The sequence below is a fragment of the Ambystoma mexicanum genome, chromosome 4q (genome assembly GCF_040938575.1).
Source record: "Ambystoma mexicanum isolate Mex_15411 chromosome 4q, UKY_AmexF1_1, whole genome shotgun sequence".
Taxonomy (NCBI): domain Eukaryota; kingdom Metazoa; phylum Chordata; class Amphibia; order Caudata; family Ambystomatidae; genus Ambystoma; species Ambystoma mexicanum.
Window position 1 is genome coordinate 115,739,314 of NC_090928.1, and position 20,959 is coordinate 115,760,272.

Consider the following 20,959-nt stretch of genomic DNA (forward strand, 5'->3'; position numbering starts at 1 on the left):
AGCCTTTGGCGTTACCTGTTTTCTTCCTGAAACCTTTGTTGCCGGCGGAGAGGACCTTGTATTCGCTGGATGTTTCTCGTGACTTAAAGTACTACGTGGCACGCACAAAGTTTTCTGAAGACTTCTCAATTGTTTGAAATTTGGACCTGTGAATAATGGGAAGGACTTGTCCACGGCTTCCAACTCAAGATGGCTCTCTGATTGCATCATGCGCTGTTATCGGCTGGCTAACCTTCCTCTGCCAGAATGCCCGAGAGCACACTCCACCAGAGCGATCGCTGTAACGACCACGTTCCTTTATGGTGTACCCCTGTTCGACATCTGCAGGGCTGCGATGTGGCAGTCCACGCATACCATCACAAGGTTCTACTGCGTCAACAGGGATCCCCGGGAGGAGTCTAGAGTCAGCCCATCAGTGCTACGTAACCTGTTCACTTGAGGTGAGTCTGTTGCAGGGGTAAGTGTTGATTACTTCTGTTGAGTCTTGCCACCTCCTGTGGCTGTGTAATGTGTACTTCTGTGTTTTTAGTTAATCATGATTATGTGGATCCATGCCAGACCCCATGCTGGAGAAGGTTTGTGACTTATCTGTAACTATTGTCATCCAGAATGGGTCTGGCATGGATTCAGATGCGAACCCTCCATCCCTCCCTTTTTTGGCTCATTTTGGTCATACTGCCACTTGACCTGCTTTCCAAATTTGAAGATGGCTGGCAGAGGCAGGGCTTAGAGAGAGGACTGTCATCGGATGGGGGCAGTATGACCCAGAGGACATTGATTGGTTTAGAGGAGAAATACAGTTTTAAAGTGAAAGTGAAACTTTTTTCGTTTACTGAGGATTGCCAGCCTGATGACTAGGAATATTCATGAGCATGTGGATCCATGCCAGACCCATGCTGGAGAACAATAGTTACAGGTAAGTAACTTAAATCATATAGTTGACACTAAGAGATTTGGGTACATTAACCTAAACAACTGGAAGACATGGAGAGAATGCAGTGTTTTACACTGGCAATACTGTAAATATGCTTCTTGTCTTGATGCCTACCCCCGGAGCATCAGGCCAGGCCCAGCACCCCCGGAAGCAGGCATCATGCCCTCGGGTAAAAGCCCAGCTGCCCCTTATAGGGACTTTTTGGACTCAGTCCTGGCGCCTTTGGCGCCAGGCTCATGTTGGACATCAGTCCTGGCGCCATAGGCGCCAGGCTCATAAAGGGAGGTGTTTTGTGCACTTACCTGATGCAGACCATGCTGCACGCTTCAGGCCTCCGTGAGACCTGAAAGGGACTATTTTTTCATAGGGACTATTTTTTCACTCGGGCGTGGCCAGGGAAGGATACATACCTAGTTGGGGAAGGATACATACCTGGGACTTCTTTGGAGGCTATTTAAGCCACGCCCAGACAGCAGCTCATGCTTCGCGTTGTTCTGCTTCCTGCAGCTTTAACGCTCACCGTGTCTGCTCCTGCTCCTGGACTACAGCCACGCCCGTCTTGAACCTGGACGACCTGCAAGGAAGGAAGAGAAGAGAAAGGTGAAAACCAAGGATTATTTGAAGCTTCTTACCTGCATCCGGGATCTTCTCGCCAGCATCCCTGAAGGAAGACTTCAATTTAAAAGCATTGCGTTGCTCGCTGCAGCGCCACGCTTCACTCGCCTGTCCTGTCCTCGAGACATCTCCCGGCTCCATCGCGGCTGTCAGCATCGGACGCCACATCTCTGCACCTACGGGAGAGAGGAAGAAACAAAAGGTGAGCAGAAGAACACACAGAAGGAAAGCCTGATTAACAGCCATAATACTTACCGGCTTTTCTTCCACATTTCGGGTCGGCGCCGCCCCGTTGGCAGGTACCATACCCCGGCCCCTATGGGGAAAGGACTAGAGACATTTCAGAGGAATGATAAGGACATCTAGAGGGATCGCCCTCATTACTACTCACCCCGGCAGAATAACCCCTCGACGCATCGCCTTCATTCTGCACCTGAAATAAAGGACAGATCACAGGTGAGAAAGACAGCATAAAGGGGGCCTCACTTGAACTTTGAACATTCATACTTACGGCGCATCGCTCAGGAAAGTCAAGTGGATATTGCCAGCGCCATTCTGAAAACCAGTGAAGTAACTGGACGAACGCGCACCCCTGCACCAGAAGCAGGATGGAGATTTCAACCTTCCAAACCATAAGGTGAGCTTAAACCGGGTTTGGAGGAATAGAGAGGAACTGAGGGGGTAAGGGGGGAGCTAGCACACCATTCTGCAGACTGTTAATCCCCTTTCTCATCTGCAGAAGGATATTCCTACGGGCCAAGGAAGCACGATTTGGAGGTCCTGTCCAATCTGTGTTCCGGGTCCTGCGCATCACGCTAGAAGAGGCCGCAGTAATCCAGACTAGATCAGCGCCCCCGTGGGAACCAGGTGGGCATTACAGAACGCGAAGCCTCCCTACAAATTCCCACCCAGGCGCTATGGAAACTTCTGAGACTGACCAACTGGCCCAACTACTGGGGGAATTACGGGCCGAGGTACACGCCGCTCTTCAAGAGACTAATGCCCTCAGAAGAGAAGTGATTGTAACAAGGGAAATGACTGATGACCTGGCTAGACAGCTTTTGCAAGGTCAAGCTGGACAAACTCCTTTACCCGGTTCCGGGGGGAACCCCACTCCTGTGGTTTCCAGTAACCCTGTGCTGATTAATCTACCTGCAAACATGCCGCTGGCCCCACCCGAACGCTTTGCTGGGGACCCCAAACGATTCGTCGTATTCATGAATCAGTGTTGTTTGCACTTCCTATGCAAACCCGGGACCTTCCCTAATGATCAGACCAAGGTAGCCTTTGTGCTGTCATATCTCAGCGGCTGTGCTGCCGATTGGCCAGTCCCACTGGTAACTCAAGATGACCTGATTCTTCGTGATTTTCAAGGATTTCAAACAAGCATGGAAAGGTTATTTGCTCGACATTCCCAGGGACAGGCTCTGGATGACGAACTTCTATCTCTGCGACAGGGCAATCAAGACCTTCTATCCTACATTGCAACCTTCAATAGACTAATTGTGGAAACTGGTTGGCCAGAGGATAAAAGAATCACGTTATTCTATCGAGGTCTACGCGGAGAACTTAAAGATGTCCTGGCACAAGTTGTAAATCCGCCCCAAGAATGCACTGAATATATAGACTTAGTGGTCCAGTTGGATCACAGGCTGCAAAACAGAAAAGCAGATCGGTCCAAGTTTGAAATCCGGGTGTGGGCCAAAACCCACGCTAACCCCAAGGGGGCTGATGCCTCGGAGCCTATGCAAATCGGAGGAGTTAAAGGACCCCTAACTCAAAAAGAACGGGAAAGAAGACGACAGATGCAATTATGCCTTTATTGTGGGTCCTCAGGACACTTTCTACGAGATTGCCCGGTTAAGCCGCCCAAGAAGGTGGTAGGAGCCGCTGATAAAATCCATGGAAACTCTATCGGGAAACGACCACGTCCGGCAAGCGTGGGGGTCCGCTTGCCGAGCTTGAAAACTAACTCTCAGACCTTGCATTTCATTGTGCCAATGGTCCTCATAGATCCGGAACAGCCAAAACGGTTGCATGTATAAAGGCATACATCGATAGCGGGGCTATAGGAAACTATGTGGATCGAGAATTGGTCTCTAGGATAAACCTCCCTCTGCGTCCTAAAACCAGCAAAGATGTCATCACCACTGAAGATGGAACCGAAATTGCCTCTGGACCGGTAACACATTCCACAGCTGAGGTGACACTTGTAGGTCCGGATGGCCATCGGGAGGCAGTTGTGTTTGATGTGATCAAGGCTCCACAGTTTCAGCTTATTCTCGGAGTCCCTTGGTTAGAGACACATAATCCTCGAATTGATTGGCGAGCGAAGAGAATAACCTTCCCGGGTTGTGCACAAACCTGCTACCCAGAAAATCCAAAGATTAATCTAGCATCAGTAAGCTCTGTCCCCGTGCAACTACGTCCAGAGTACCAAGACTTTCAGGATGTCTTCCAAAAGGAACAGGCCAACACGTTACCTCCCCACAGATCGTACGATTGCCAAATCGATCTGGTGCCCGGTGCACAACCCCCTTGTAGCAGGATTTATGCCCTTACTGAACCTGAGAATCTGCATTTGAGACAATATTTAGATCAATACCTCGCCAATGGTTTCATTCGCCCGTCAAAGTCCCCGGCATCTTCAGCTTTGTTCTTCGTGCCTAAAAAAGAGGGCGACCTTAGGACTTGTATCGATTACTGCGCATTGAACCAGATAACTGTTAAAAATCGTTACCCTCTGCCTCTGATCCCTGAACTCCTTGACCAGGTGAAGGACGCTTGCGTATACACCAAGTTAGATCTCCGGGGGGCTTATCTGGTACAAGTAAAAGAAGGCGATGAATGGAAAACGGCCTTCCGTACAAAATATGGACTATTCGAATACCAGGTGATGCCTTTCTGGTTGTGCAACGCGCCTGCTGCCTTCCAATTCTTCATGAATGATGTCCTTCGGGAACTCATCGATGTCTGTGTTATCGTGTATATCGATGACATTCTTGTGTACTCCTCTTCGGAATCTGATCACAGAAAACATGTCAGGGCCGTCCTAGAGAAACTGCGCCAGCACAAACTGTTTGCCAAGCTGGAATAATGTGTTTTCCATACCACCGAGGTTGAGTTTCTCTGATTCATCCTGACACCTAAAGGGGTCCGAATGGATCCACGGAAAGTGGATGCCATCCTCAAATGGCCATCACCTAGTTCAGTGAAAGGTGTCCAAAGCATGCTTGGTTTTGCCAACTTTTATCGCAGGTTTATCCCAGAGTTTTCACATGTGGTGCAACCCATCACTGCACTCTTGCGAAAAAATAAACGTTTTGAATGGACCGAGGAAGCCGAACAGGCCTTTCAGGAGTTGAAAGCTAAGTTCACGTCCGCACCTATTTTGAAGCACCCGCGTCCTGATCTCCTATATATAGTCGAAACTGACGCGTCCAGCTTAGCCATGGGAGCTATCCTCTCTCAGAGAGACCCTGAAACCAACCAACTGCACCCCGTAGCATTTTGGTCCAGAAAGTTCTCACCGCCGGAGATAAATTATGCGATTACCGATAAGGAACTATTAGCCATTGTCCGCCTTTAAGGCTTGGCGGCATTATCTCCTGGGCGCCCGGCATACCATCACCGTGATCACTGATCACCGAAATTTACAATATTTAAAAACTGCCAAGGCCCAATCGTCTCGACAGCTCTGATGGGCTTTGTTCTTTGCTGAGTTCAATTTTGTAATCACCTACCGCCCCGGTTCTAAGAATGGTAAGGCAGACGCTCTATCCCGAATTGGAATGGAAGAAATAGACACAAACTCAGAACCTGTGCCGATAATTCCCGAACAAAGAATTTTGGGAATAACCACTTTACAAACCCTTGAAGACATTCAAGCACGAGTAAAACAAGTCCTGGACTCTTCAGCCTTGCAGGATTGGATCAAAAAGGGGTCTAACTTTTCAGTCAAGGATGGCTTACCTTACTTCCAAGGACGCTTATTTTTGCCAGAAAAGGAATTGCAAGAACTGGTTATTTCCCGTCATCATGACACCCTGATGGAAGGACATCCTGGCATTGCCAAAACTGAGGAAAAGGTTAGACGACAATTCAGGTGGCCTTCCTGGCGAAAGGATATTAAATCTTTCGTGATGTCCTGTGGAGTTTGTGCCCAAAACAAAGGTCAAAAGACAAGACCCGCCGGTCTTCTTCAGTCTCAACAAAACAAAGGTACTGGTATGTTTAGGGGTTAGCCAGTGTGAAGTGTAAATGAATTAGAAATATTGCACCTGGTCTAAACCCACATAACCTTAATGGTTATCAATTTGCATGCAAAAATACATATTAGAACACTCCTAGAGAATAAACAGATATTTACAGAGATTGATGTAAAAAAAGAAAAGAAATATTTAATATCATAAAAAATTAAGTACATATAGTAAAAACCAACGTGGAAAGACATGTGTAATCAAGACAACAAACATTCATTTCCCATTTATCAATTGGGTATGAGAGCTTTGAAACAATCTAAGAAAATTGAAATTGGTACATCAAGGAAAGAACATAAATGAAAAGCAATTACAATATTGACAAAAAGCCAGTTATGTATCACTGGAATACTGGTTGAATCACAGAAAAACACAAAAGTACAAAGTAATGAGTACAATTAAACCTCTATTCAATGTAATAGAACATATTAAGAAATTGAGAGTGGTATTCATTAGTAATTAGAATCAATTCCCGAAGTTGAAGATATTATGTGACGGGATAGGGTCTGCCAACGCTACAGGGGGAATAAGAAAACATATAGGATGTAGGTGTTTAACCTAGATAGCATGTTCCCATCAATGGATCATGTCACGTGAGCAGAATGGTCCTGGTGGTCCACAAATGACGCTGTGAAGGACCTTGTTTTCCCCTCTGATAGAAGAAAGCGTTTCAGCGGAACAAAATTGGTGAAGAAATGTTTTATCATGTAAACAGAATCTACTCCGCCTTCATCAGGGCAATAATTAGCAGGACCCTGTATGGGTGGAAAAGGGGAGACAGAAAAAAACATTCGGTTCAAAAGAAACAAATAAGGGGAATGAGTCACCAGGAAGTGCATCTCTACAAAATTTATAATGCATGCAAAAGTAGAAACTAATCAAGAAAGGCAGACATCGATCCTGGACGAGTCTGAGATGTATCTCATGGCCACATGCGTACAAAGCCCCTTGTAGAGAGGGAAGTCTCGGAAAAAGTTCTGATGAAACTCCCCCCGAATTAGGGGCAGGGGGAGCAGATTGTGGCATTGGGTCCCCTTTGGAAGAGCAGTGCAGGAATCCCTGGTGGGTACCCGCCGGTCTGCAAACCAAGGTCCAAGACGGTGTGGTGGGGCAGGCTGGAGTGGTAAGGAATCGCTTACCTTGGATGGGTGGGAATGAACAGAGCCGTAGTGGGCTAAGTAGAGGTTGCTTGTAACTGAGGCAGGGGACCGGGAGGGTCTGCTGTACAATGCTAGTTGGTCCCTCGGTCGTCACTACTGGACGGGGCCCACAGGACCTGAGGATTGGAAGCAATGAATGAAAGCCAATTGGTAAAATGTGAGGAGCCGATAGAATATGCTGGAAAAGAGCTCATCAGTGCAAGGAAATTACCTGAGTAATGTCTTCTCAGGAAAAAAGTGAAGAAATGAAGGAGTGGATGTCGCCAGGTGTTCGATCACTGGAGACGTCTGTGTCCACTTCGAATTGTTGGCGGGTGAAATACCCGTTTGCTATTACGACACTGTTCCAAAGCGCGATACTGCCTAGGAAAATGACCTACAGAAAGGAGCAGACTTAGTTACTAGAAACATCTACAACAGTGTCGTATTTGATGAAGGCCAAATGGCAAGCCCCTGAACTGGAAAAAAGGGGGGGGGGGGGGCGCATGCTGCTGTAAACTGATATCTGACATCTGCCCTGTACTAGTGGACCTGATAGTAGAATGTCAAGGAATTGCAAGAGGACTTGCCGACGATCCTTGGACGTGGCTGGAGGCAGAATAGAACGTGCAGAAAGCCACAAAGTGTCTGCTACTTCTGAGGCTGCCGCATAAAGTGCGGATTGCGGCGAGCAGGAAAGCCAGGAGGGACCGTATGTCCTGGCGACCGTGTTGAGCGTGTCTCCCAAGCGAGGTGGAAAAACCCCTGCAACTCGTGCTGTATCCAGTCGGAGACTGCCTCCAGAATGATTGACAGATGGGTGTGGGCGCGTGTCGGCCAATAGCCGAGCTCGGTTATCTGTGTTGAAAAAGTGAGCTGGAGAAACCGGAAAACCAAAGTGGAAATCACGTAAAGCCCAATGGGGACCTGCCAAGACATGTGATTGGCAGGTGGGTGTGTGTTAGGGCCAACCAACCGTGGCACGAAAGGGGCGGGAGAAGCCGGTCACGAGCTTCATTCGTGACTAGAAAGGAAATCAATGCCTGAAATGCGAGTGATGGCCTGTTGATCACCCTGCATGCTCCGTGCAGGAAGGGAAGGATCTGAGAGATGGATCATGAGCTGGTACCAGGCTAAACGGTAGGAACAGCACGTGAGATGTAGAATTTTCTGAGGTTGTGAGCCTATAGTTAACCGTAAATGTTCCTAGAAAATCGAATAAGAGGGTGCTACTGCAAATCAGCCAATTGTGCAATAAATATAGATGAAACTGAACCCCAATGAGCCTGTTGGGCCACAGGAAGACGGGATCCACGGGGACCCGTCATGCCTGGGGTGGAATGGGTGTTGGCCTCCTTAAGAGGTATTGCTGTTATTATCGAAGAGGAAAGGGGGTTGGAATCAAGCCCCCGGGATGGTGTTGAAGCTCGGGGTCTTCAATAAGGAGTTTGTTCATTGAGACCCTGTGCTAGTGTATCTAGTCTATAGATCCATCTTCTTTCCAATTCGGAAAGTCTAATCGGTATGTTCTGACCAGTATGAATTCTGTCCAAGACCCACCATAGCATATCGTCTGGGGTGTGGTGGTTCACCAGGTAGTGTGTAACCAGTGGGGAAGTGAGATTTTTGCACCGAATTCGGTAACGGTGTTCCGAAATGCGGATGCCGACTTTTCGCATAGTCTGTCCCACGTAACGAAGGCCGCATGGGCATTCGATGCAGTAGATGACTTGGTTGCTTTTGCAATTGGATAAGTGTTTCAAAGTCCACTGTTTTGTGCCAATATTGAATGTGAGAATCTTCTTTGTGAGTCTGCAAACTGAGCAGGAACCACAGGGGTAATGACCCGTGGTTTTGCGTAAATCCCAAAGGCCAGTTCGTGGTGGGGGCCTGGAGAACGAGGAATGCACTAGATATTCCCTAATGTTTTTTGCTCTCTTAAAGGCGAATCTGGGTATAGGTTCCTCGTTCAGTTGCAATCTCACTATTGGCCAGTACTTTTTAATGACTTTTTTGAAGTTAAAGGTATTAGGACCATGTGTGACCACACAGGTAAGTCGTTCATTGTTCTGTGTGACTGATTTAGACCTCGGTGTCAGCAAGGAGTCTCTGTTCGTGAATCTCGCTCTTTTGGAAGCAGTGTTGACTAGTCTTGTGGGATAACCGCGTGAGCATAGTCTAGAACCAAGTGCGTCTGCATTGGCATAGAAATCCTCCAGGTGGGTACAGTTCCTTCGTATCCTCAAGAATTGACCGTAAGGAAGATTTTGTTTGATGTGTTGGGGGTGATCACTGTGATAATGCAGAAGAGTATTGCGATCAGTTGGTTTTCTGAAAAGGTTACACGCGAGTTTATTAAAACGGCATGAGATCTCAAGGTCCAGGAAGTGTATTAAGGTTGTGTTGTACTCCATAGTGAATTGAATATTGTTATCACACAAGTTAAGCCATGTTAGGAAATTTTGGAGAGATGTAACGTCTCCTGTCCAAATAAAAATAATATCATCTATGTAACGATGCCAGTGGGAGATTTTAGCCTCCCATTGGTTAATCGAGTTGTAAATGTATTGGTCTTCGAAAGAGGCCATGAATAAAATGGCCAGGCTGGGGGCCCTTCCACCATTCCACCAGCACCTTGGCACACCCTGTCACTAGATTTTAACACGGACCTGCCCTCTTGTAATGGTTACAATACTATTCTGGTCGTGGTGGATTTATTTTCCAAAATGGCCCACTTTATTCCGTTGAAAGGATTACCTTCAGCCTTTGTTCTTGCCAAGGAATTCCTCAAGAATATCATCCGTTTGCATGGATTCCCGTCCATACTAGTCTCCGATCGGGGAAGCCAGTTTATTTCTCATTTTTGGAAAAAGTGTTGTCAGCTGGCACAAATCGACGTAAGACTCTCGACCAGCCACCACCCACAGACCGATGGTCAGACAGAGAGAACGAACCAGACCCTTGAACAATTTCTACGATGTATGTTGCACCAATCGGAGGGTAATTGGAAGGATATTCTGTGGGTGGCTGAATATGCTTATAATGACTCAATACACTCTGGAACGGGTCAAAGCCCCTTTTTTACCCTATATGGACATCACCCTAGTACTTCAGACTTGGACTCACCTTCGAGCCTTGAAATGCCCGCAGTGGATCATTTGCATTCTACGATAACTCAAGCCTTCAAGGATGCAACTGCACATTTGCAACATGCGAAAGAGAAATACAAAAAGAATGCAGATCTACATCGAAAGGAGGCGCCTCCGTACCAAATTGGGGATCAAGTATGTTTGGCTACCAAACACTTATCGCTCAAGGGACCTCGAACTTTTAATCCAAGGTATTTAGGCCCTTACTCAATCAAAGCTATAATTAACCCAGTAGCAGTCAAGCTCGATCTACCAGCCAACATGTGGATTCACCCCGTTTTTCATGTGTCACCTTTGAAACCAGTACAACCAGGAACCAGATTAATAAAGCCACCAGACCCAATCCTGATAGATGGAGAGCCAGAATTCGAAGTAAAGAACATTTTGGATTCCAAAATCTTAAAATCAAAGCTTTTCTATCTAATTGATTGAAAAGGGTACGGGCCTCAGGAAAGGTCTTGGGAACCCAGTGATCAAGTACATGCACCTCGGCTGCTAAAAAGGTTCCATCGGAATTTCCCAAACAAACCGAAACCTCCAGAAGGAACGACCTTGGGGGGGGGAGTGCTGTCATGATGCCTACCCCCGGAGCATCAGGCCAGGCCCAGCACCCCCGGAAGCAGGCATCATGCCCTTGGGTAAAAGCCCAGTGGCCCCTTATAGGGACTCTTTGGACTCAGTCCTGGCGCCTTTGGCGCCAGGCTCATGTTGGACATCAGTCCTGGCGTCATAGGCGCCAGGCTCATAAAGGGAGGTGTTTGGTGCACTTAACCTGATGCAGACCATGCTGCACGCTTCAGGCCTCCCTGAGACCTGAAAGGGACTATTTTTTCATAGGGACTATTTTTTCACTCGGGCGTGGCCAGGGAAGGATACATACCTAGTTGGGGAAGGATACATACCTGGGACTTCTTTGGAGGCGTTGTTCTGCTTCCTGCAGCTTAACGCTCACCGTGTCTGCTCCTGCTCCTGGACTACAGCCACGCCCGTCTTGAACCTGGAAGACGTGCAAGGAAGGAAGAGAAGAGAAAGGTGAAAACCAAGGATTATTTCAAGCTTCTTACCTGCATCCGGAATCTTCTCGCCAGCATCCCTGAAGGAAGACTTCAATTTAAAAGCATCGTGTTGCTCGCTGCAGCGCCACGCTTCACTCACCTGTCCTGTCCTGTCCTCGAGACATCTCCCGGCTCCATCGCCGCTGTCAGCATCGGACACCACATCTCTGCACCTAGGGGAGAGAGGAAGAAACAAAAGGTGAGCAGAAGGACACACAGAAGGAAAACCTGATTAACAGCCATAATACTTACCGGCTTTTCTTCCACATTTCGGGTCGGCGCCGCCCCGTTGGCAGGTACCGTACCCCGGCCCCTATGGGGAAAGGACTAGAGACATTTCAGAGGAATGATAAGGACATCTAGAGGGATCGCCCTCATTACTACTCACCTCGGCAGGTTAACCCCTCGACGCATCGCCTTCATTCTGCACCTGAAATAAAGGACCGATCACAGGTGAGAAAGACAGCATAAAGGGGGCCTCACTTGAACTTTGAACTTTCATACTTACGGCGGATCGCTCAGGAAAGTCAAGTGGATTTTGCCAGCGCCATTCTGAAAACCAGTGAAGTAACAGGACGAACGCGCGCCCCTGCACCAGAAGCAGGATGGAGAGTTCAACCTTCGAAACCATAAGGTGAGCTTAAACCGGGTTTGGAGGAATAGAGCGGAATGGAGGGGGTAAGGGGGGAGCTAGCACACCATTCTGCAGACTGTTAATCCCCTTTCTCATCTGCAGAAAGATATTCCTGCGGGCCAAGGAAGCACGATTTGGAGGTCCTGTCCAATCGGTGTTCCGAGTCCTGCGCATCACGCTAGAAGAGGCCGCAGTAATCCAGACTAGATCAGCGCCCCCGTGGGAACCAGGTGGGCGTTACACTTCTGATGTGTGTTAATCTGCTTAGAATCACATTCTGTGCATAGTCCGACATCCAGTGGTCACTGCGGAGTATTGCATTTTGTTTTTCGTAGTCGAAAAGGGGACGTCGACAAGGCGTGTCTGTAACACTATCCCTATAGTGACGTGCAGTGTACCCACAATCCCTCACGCGTCGAGGTCCCTCAGATTGTTTTTTTCCGCCAAGATATTGGTCGCCTTTATGCGTAGCTCCTCGAGAGACATTGCAAATATTCACTCGACCTTTGGTCGTTATTTAACGTTAGGTTCCTCCTTCGACGAAGCTGTTCCCCGCCGACGAGATCTTCGACGGCTGTGCCTTCGACGGAGGAGACCCTTCGGCATCGCCGAACACACAGCCTGGCATCGCCAGCCTCAAACAGTAGGGAGAGTGGGGGTCGTGGGACATTTCTTGTTATCCCTTTCTCTTTCCCCACCTTTTCCTTCGGGGTTGTTATCACGCCTGTCCGTTCCCTCAGCTATGGAGAGGACACCCGTTAGGTTTTGCCCGCGCTGCAAGGGCAAATTCACCTGGAAAGACCAGCACAAACGGTGCAACCGTTGCTTGCCCCTCGACCGCAAAGAAGACGGTTGTGTGGCCTGTAAGCTTCTTAAGCCTAAGACTTTAAAGGACCGCAGGGTCAAGAGGTGGGCAGCCTACGCCATGTCTAGGTCCGATTCCTTACCTGCCGCCGCCGAAAGTGGCGAGGAGAGTGATAACACGACCTCCGCATCGGAGGTTGTACACCCCTCTAGGGAGCGGTCACGCTCCTCGTCTGTCCCCGGCCCCGACAAGCTCGGATCACACCCTGCTTATGGGGATGAACACCCCGGCGACAGACGCACACAAGCGCTCACATAAGCACATGGCCCACGGTTCTTCCTCGTCAAAGACGAAGAAAGCATTAGCGCCAACGGAGACACATGTCCTACCGGCGGCCTCCACGGACCGTAAGGGTCCAAAGCCCCCCTGGCAACCGCAGATGCGACCAGCGACTGGGCTACCCCCAGATAAGGGCGCTATCACCAAACCGAAAGACGACGCACCCCGCCAGCGAGCGCTCGTCGGCGTAGAGGACGTGACGCCTGTAACGTCGAGGCCAGAGGAACCCTTGACAGACCATTTAGTCATCGAGAGCCTGGCGCGTATTGTTTCCAACGATAGCCAGAGACGGACGGCGAAAGAGACGCCGAATACCGCTCGCAAGGCCAGGGAAACGCCGAAAGGGACGGACGGACGGACGGAAGGCAGGAACTGCCCCCTCTGTCGAAAGGAACTCCTAGCCTACTAGAAGGTTTTCAGAAGGCATTGGGAGCTTATCCTCAACATTATGGGATAGGTCAAAGCGTTTACAGGCCGAAAGCCTTCCCTTTTCACCCCCAGACCTCTCTGGCCTACCACAACGGACCTTAGAGAGACTCCAATTTTGCATGGACAAAATGGAAAACTTTGTCTACCCAATACCTGCCCACGCCCAAAAGACCAAGAGAGGGGCCTCAGGAGGACCTTAGGGCTCAATACCCTAGGCTGTTTAACCCCCCACAGGGGGATATAGAGTAGTATGACCTCACTGAAGAGGACTCCCACTTTCATGAAGATGAGGAGTTCTTAACTAACGAACAAGGACAAAACATAGACCAGGAAGGTTTCGAGGATGACCCAGACATGGTTGATGGGGGGCTTTGAAGAAGACCCAGAAGAAGGTGCTTCACAGCCCTGGCAGTCCCGATCAGCGTCTACAGACCCCGACGCCCTAAACCTGTCCCCCCCCAAAGACTCACCAATCAGGAATACGTCACCTATAGACGATCAACCTACCTTTTAATGTACTACTACGCAAAGCAGCTGCGCATTTCGAAATCAAGACTAAGGAAATTTCTCCTGACATAGACTTTGTGGAAAAGATTATCAAGGAGAAACCCCCTGTCAGTCAAACCATTCCCCTCCTTGCCTCAGTAAAGAGACAAATTATTCCTTCGCTATCTACACCCGCATTGGTCAGAGGGGTCAACTCAAGGATAGAAAAATTTAGTCCTTCTCCATCTGACCCGTTATACATCAGGGTCCCCTCAGTACCGGACTCTCTAGTAGTAACAAATACAAGAAAAAGGGCAGGGGTCCCGCTATCAACCAGCGAGGCACCTCCAGATAAAGAAGGTAAAAAGCTGTATGCCCTAGGTAAAAGGATTATAGCCTCAGCTGCCTTTTCCACTAGGATTACCAACAACAACTCCTTACTGGCAAGTTATGCAGATGCCCAATGGAGCAAACTACGCAAAGTCATTGAGGAGGTACCTGAACCCCTAAAAACTCGGCTTCTGGCCACGGTTACTGAGGGAACCTTAGTCAACCAGAGCATCATTAAGAATACTCTAGATGCTGCAGAAATGGCTGGCCGTTCCCTAGTCCAAGGAATCCTCCTCAAACGTCATGTCTGGCTACGTAATTCGGGGTTTAAACCCGAAACACAAGCATCTCTCATTAACAAACCAAAAGAGGATGCCAACCTCTTTGGGAAGGCGGTGGATGACGCACTAGAGACTGCAAAAAAGGAATTTGACACCATTAAGACCCTAGATCAGATTTCAAGGCCTCCCAACAAGCGAGGTTATGGAAACGGATGCTTTTTTCAAGGCCAACGCCAACATCATCATCATCATCATCATCAACAACAGCAGCAGTACTCTGCAGGCAACTGGTCCTCGAATCAAGGAACCAGTGGACAATACACCCAGAGAGGACAGCGCCGTTGCAAGGGAAGAGGTTGGGGTTCCACCCCTAGAGGTTCCCAAGCCACCAACACCAAATGACCCGAAGAATAACATCAGACCGCTGGGTACTTTCAAGTAGCCCGCGGCTACTGTATAGAATTCAACCGCTCCCCGACGTACAGACCCCAAGGGGGACGACGCCTGTCACCAGAACATCTCGACATCCTTCAAGAAGTGGACCAGCTACTAGAAAAAGGAGATATAGAGGTCGTGCCTCTATCACAGGTAACGGGAGGTATTTATTCAATGTACTTCCTTGTACCCAAAAAGGATTTAACCATGCACCCTGTACTAGATCTGCACCCAGCGTACAAATTTGTAAAACCTCAAAAATTTCGTATGGTGACATTACAGGAAGTAATCGCCCTGTTATCGCAAGGGGAATACAAGACCACACTGGACATGAAAGATGTATACTTTCATATTTTAATGACGCCAGCGCACAGCAAATACCTCAGGTTCATGATAGAGGGCAAACACTACCAGTTCAGAGTGCTACCCTTCGGCATAGCGTCAGTGCCGAGGGTATTCACGAAAGTACTGGCAGTGGCAGCGGCCCACCTGCGCAGGTTGTCCATCCCAGTATACTCTTACCTCAACGATTGGCTCATAACAGGGGATTCTTACGAGAAATGCTTCTCAAATACGCAAAAGACTGTAGACCTTTTGTTCCAACGGGGCTTCTCCATCAATGAGATGAAGTCCAGCCTAGAGCCCAGCCAAATCAAACAATTCCTAGGGGCTCTAATTCGAACAAAGGACGGCCTCGTCTTCCCCTCCAAAGAGAGGGTCCAAAATATGTGGCCGGTCGAGAGGTGACGGTGCGCAAAGCAATGCTTTTGCTGGGAATGATGGCGTCATGTATATATTTGGTATCTCACGCGCGACTGCGTATGCGTCCAATGGAAGAGTGGCTCAACAGCCAGTGGTGTCAGGCCAGCGAACAATGGGACGATCTAGTGGTGGTCTCACAGGCCTTGGTTCTCTCGTTATGGTGGTGGTCAAAGGAAAACCTTGTCATAGGGAAACCATTCGCCACCCCGCAGTGGAGGCCACTCTAACCACAGACGCATCCCTCACAGGATGAGGGGGCTCACCTATCCCATCAGACTGCACACAGAGTTTGGACTCCGAGCGTAGCATCCAAACACATAAACTTGCTGGAACTGTTAGCGGTCTTCAAAGCACTGAAGGCTTTTCAGGCACACCTACAAGGGAAGACAGTGATGGTCCTCACAGACAGCACCACAGCTATGTACTATCTGAACAAGCAAGGGGGCACTCACTCTCCAGGACTGTCCAAGCTGTCCCAGAACATCTGGAAGTGGGCTCTCAAACACATGTTCCTGTTGTCACAACATGTACCAGGGGAACTCAGTCTGCTAGCAGACGAACTCAGCAGAGACTTCCCTCTACCCGCAGAGTACGAATGGCGGTTACAAGAAGACATAGTCTTCAACGTCTTCACATAATGGGGATTCCCAGAAATAGATCTGTTTGCAACTCTGGAGAACTCCCAATGCCAAGATTACGCCTCCAGGTACCCCCAGAACCAATCCATGGGGAACAGTCTATTAATACCATGGTCAGGGAAATTTGTTTACGCATTTCCCCCGACTCCCGTTCTCAACAAGATAGTGCACAAGATGCACCAGGAACCAGTTACCATAATACTACTGGCCCCTATGTGGGCCCGGCAACCATGGTTGGCTCACCTGATGGAGATGTCTCTGTCTCCACCGGTGAAACTACCCTGCCTGTAGAACATGCTGTCACAGGACAAGGACAAGACACTACACCCATGCCCACAGACCATGAACTTAGCAGCATGGCTCCTGAGATCATAGAATTTGGTCATTTACAACTCCCGCAGTGATGCATGGACATTCTCAAGGAAGCTAGAAAGCCTAACACTCCTCACTGTTACTCTAGCAAGTGGAAAAGATTTGTCATATGGTGTAGAAATAAGAACATCAACCGGTTGACTGCTCTCCCACACAAATTGTTCTCTACCTGACTCACCTACTAGACTCGGGATTAGTGTTTAATTCTATTAAGGTTCATTTGGCTCCACCTTCCGCATAAACCACTTCTCAACTTAGTGTTGTGGTGGAAAGTCCCAGTTATTAAGGCCTTCATGAAAGGAGTTAAAAGAATACACCCTCCCATAGCTAACCCAGCTCCCGGATGGGACCTAAATGTGGTACTAACCAGGCTCATGGGCTCACCCTTCGAACCCGTGCACAAAGCAACACTTAAGGACCTCACCCTTAAAACTGCTTTTCTAATAGCTATCACCTCTACAACTACAAGCGCTATCTATTCTAGACCCCTTTGTAACAGTTCACAAAGATAAGGTGGTTCTACGCACACACCCTAGGTTTGCACCTAAATTCATTTCTAAGTTCCATGTGAACCAATCTATGGAACTACCAACGTTCTTTCAAAACCCCTCAAACTTGGGAGGAAAAAGCCTGCATAACTGGATGTGCGCAGGGCTGTTATGTTTTATATGGAAAGAACTAGACCACTGAGAAAGACTAATCAGTTCTTTGTCTCAGTGGCAGCAGGAAGAGAAGGAGATGCAGTTTCAAAATCCACTATATCTAGATGGATCGTACAATGCATCACCCTCTGTTACACTCTTGCTAAGAGGGAACTACCCTTCAAGCCAAGAGTACACTACTCGAGGCACTGGGGCTTCCATAGCATTCATTGCAAATGTCCCACTTGAGTCCATTTGCAAAGCGGCAACCTGGAGTTCTGTATACACCTTTACAAAACTCTACTGTCTAGATGCCCACTCTAGATCTGATTCACAGGTGGAACAAGCAGTATTAAGACACCTTTTCTCTACTGTTCCTTCTCACAACCCACCTCCAACTCCGGGTTCTGCTTGTTAGTCTATGCACAGCATGTGATTCTAAGCAGATTAACAAACATCAGAGGACAATGCATTACTTACCGTAAAAGCATTTCTGATGGTTGCATCTGCTTAGATTCACATGCGCCCACCCTTCCTCCCCACTCGGACGGAAGGAACATGGACATCTTTTTATCCCTCTCTTTCCTGTACTCCCTCACGTCTATAACGCTCCCTCAGGGCAGAAGAAATACAGAGGGACCTCGACGCGTGAGGGATTGTGGATACACTGCACGTCACTATAGGGATATTGTTACAGACACGCCTTGTCGACGTCCCCTTTTCGACTACGAAAAACAAAATGCAATACTCCGCAGTGACCACTGGATGTCGGACTATGCACAGTATGTGAATCTAAGCAGATACAACCATCAGAAATGCTTTTACGGTAAGTAATGCATTGTCATTATGTAACAACTTACATTGTTAGGAGTGTAATTGCATGACTGCCTTTAAAAAGAATAACCTTAACACATACTGCCCTTTACCAGATAGGATATAGTTAGCTTAATGAAAGTAACACCCCGATTACTTCTGTTTTGCAATTATTTGAAAAAGTTAAGCAATCTCGCCTAGCACTACCACACAGGCCTTTGGCACTTAAGAGTGGAGACAACGATTACTGTTGCACTTGCTCTCCATTAGCCCCTTAAACCTGCAGTGAAAAGAGGGGTGGAGAGAGCCTTGAAGGCAAGAGGAATGCAGGACATTGTGCTTTAATTGAACAAGGTACCTTAAATAGCTAGCTTTGCTACGCAAGTGGCGCTTGACATGAAAGAGGAATACATAAGAAGCAATGAAGTACAATTCATGAGTCAAGTAACCAAGAACAAATTTGCCAGGATCATTAGAATAAAACTTGAGTAGGATTAAGCAATTGAGGAAAATGGTAGAGAACAGTCAGGAGGGATATTGAAGTAAGTGTGATTTTAAGGAGGTACGGAAAGAAGAATATGAGTTGGTGGAGCGGATACGGAGGGAATTCCAGTGGAGTGGGGCAAGGAGTTGGAAGGGGCGAAGCGGGAAGGGGCACATGGTGCAGGTGGGACAGTGAGTAGGAAGTGGTCGGCAGAACAGAGTGGGCCAGCGGGGGAGTAGAATGAGAGGAGGGAGGAAAGGTAGGGAGGAAAGGTAGGGAGGGGCGAGATCATGAAGACGAGAAGGAGGAAGTTGAGTTGAAAGTGAAAGGAGAGCCAGCCAAGTGTGGAGAGTGAGGAGGAGATAGTCATGAGGAGACAGAGAGAATGGATGGCAGTGTTAGTGATTTAAGAGCAGCTTGGTGTGAGGCGGGGAGGCCTGAACAGTAGAAGAGACGGGAAAAGAGTAGGGAGGATATTAAGAGCTTAGTGGCGTGAAAGATCGGATTTTGCAAATGTTATAAAGATGGAAGCGGCAGGCACGGGAGGTGAGAGAGATATGGTGGGTAAAGGAGAGGTTAGAGTCACAGTGGAAGCCAAGGTTGTGGGTAGAGTGAGAGAAGGGGAGTAGTGCAGGGGAAAAGAGAATGTGTGGAGGGGGCAGGGGAGAGGAAGGGTGCTAGCAGGGAGGAATAAAACTTCAGTTTTATCAGTGTTAAGGGTGAGGAAGTGGGAGGACATCCAGGGTTTGATAGCAGTGAGGCAAGAAGAGAGTTTAAGGTGGCGGTCGGGAGTGAAGGAAGAGGAGAGGAAGAGTTGGGTGTCATCTGCGTAGAAGTGGTGACAAATACCAATGGAAGAGATGATTGGGGCTAGGAAGGAGGTATATAGCGAGAAGAGAAAAGGGCCAAGTACAGAACCTTGGGGGACGCCGATGTCGAGGGAGTGGAGGTGCTGCCGCCCAGGAAACTGCAAAGGAGCGGTTGGATAGGTAGGAGGAGAAACAGTTGAGGACAGAGCCTTTGAGACCAAAGGAGGAGAGAGTGTCAAGGAGTAAGGGGTGGTAATCGGTGTCAAAGGCGGCTGAGAGGTCGAGGAGAATGAGAACAGAAGAGTGTTTAGAGTAGCGTGTGGTGAGGAGGGAGTTAAGAACCGAGGTGAGAGCAGTTTCACTAGTGTTCAGACTGAGTAGGGGGGGAGGAGAGAGAGGTTGGAGACGAATGATGAGAGTTGGGAGTAGATGAGGTGTTCAAGGAGCTTAGAGAGGAAGGGAAGGAGAGAGATGGGGCTAAAGTTGGAAGCCAGGAGGGGATTAGGGGAGGGTTTTTTCAGGATGGGGATGATAGTAGAGTGTTTGAAGGCTGAGGGAAAGGTTGCAGTAGTGAGACAGATGTTGAAAAAGGAGGTGAGGTAAGGTATGAGGAGGGGGTAGATTTTGGGAATCGAAGATGTGGGGAGAGGGTCAGAGGGAGCAGCAGTAGGGTAAGTTTTGGACAGGAGGGAAACTTCAGAGAGAAACTGGTGTGAAGTTAGACAAGTATGAGGGAGGAGTAGTGGGAGGTGGGGAAGGGGGATAGTATGAAGGGGAACGTAGTAGGTTTTGGTGTAAGGAGAGTATCTTAGAGGATAAAAAGTTAGCGAAGTCAGAGGGTGAAAGAGGAGAGGTAACGGAGTGGTCGGGGGTAGGAGGAGAGAGAAGGCGAGTCAAGGTTTGGAAGTTTCGGCGGGGATGGGAAGATTGAGACTGGAGGAGGTTAGAGAAGTATAATTGTTTATTCCGCGCTGGTGTCATAGAGGGCATGGTAAGAGAAGTAGGAGGTTTGGTTGACTTGTGTTTAAGCCAGCGTCTTTCGAGGCATCTGAGAAGGCGGCGCATGGATAAAAGATGTGAGGAGAGCCATGGTTGGGAGGGTTTGTGGGAGGGGCGGAAGGGAGTGAGAGGCTAGAGTTGGTCAAGACTGGAAGAGGGAAGAGGATAGGGTGGATAGAGGCGCAGGTGTCATAGAAGTGAGAGAGGTTAAAGTTAAGGAGGGCGCGTCGGTAGAAAGAGACGGAGGATGAGGGAAGAGGGGAAGGAGAGATGGGGAGTGAGGGAGAAGGAGAGTAAGGCATGGTCGGAGAGGTAGTTGGGGAGGTTAGCAACCGAGGAAGCAGAGAAGGAAGAGACAAAGATGAGGTCGAGAGTGTGGCCGGAAGAGTGAGTAGATGCAGTAGGTGGGAGAGGGGGGGTTAAGAAGGTAGGAGTCAAGTATAGATAAGCGGGGGGAGGATTGGTGGGTGGTGGAGAGATGGAGGTTAAAGTCACCGAGTACAATTAGGGGTGTGGGGCGGGGGGAGATGAGGCTGAGGAGGTGGTCGATG

At 48.6% G+C, this 20,959-nt stretch overlaps 1 protein-coding gene across 1 annotated transcript in view; it reads left to right on the forward strand.

Annotated features, from left to right (window-relative positions):
- LTV1 (LTV1 ribosome biogenesis factor) overlaps positions 1–20,959 on the forward strand; it is a 224,806-nt gene that overhangs the window by 169,103 nt on the left and 34,744 nt on the right. The gene's annotated exons all lie outside the window — the stretch shown is intronic.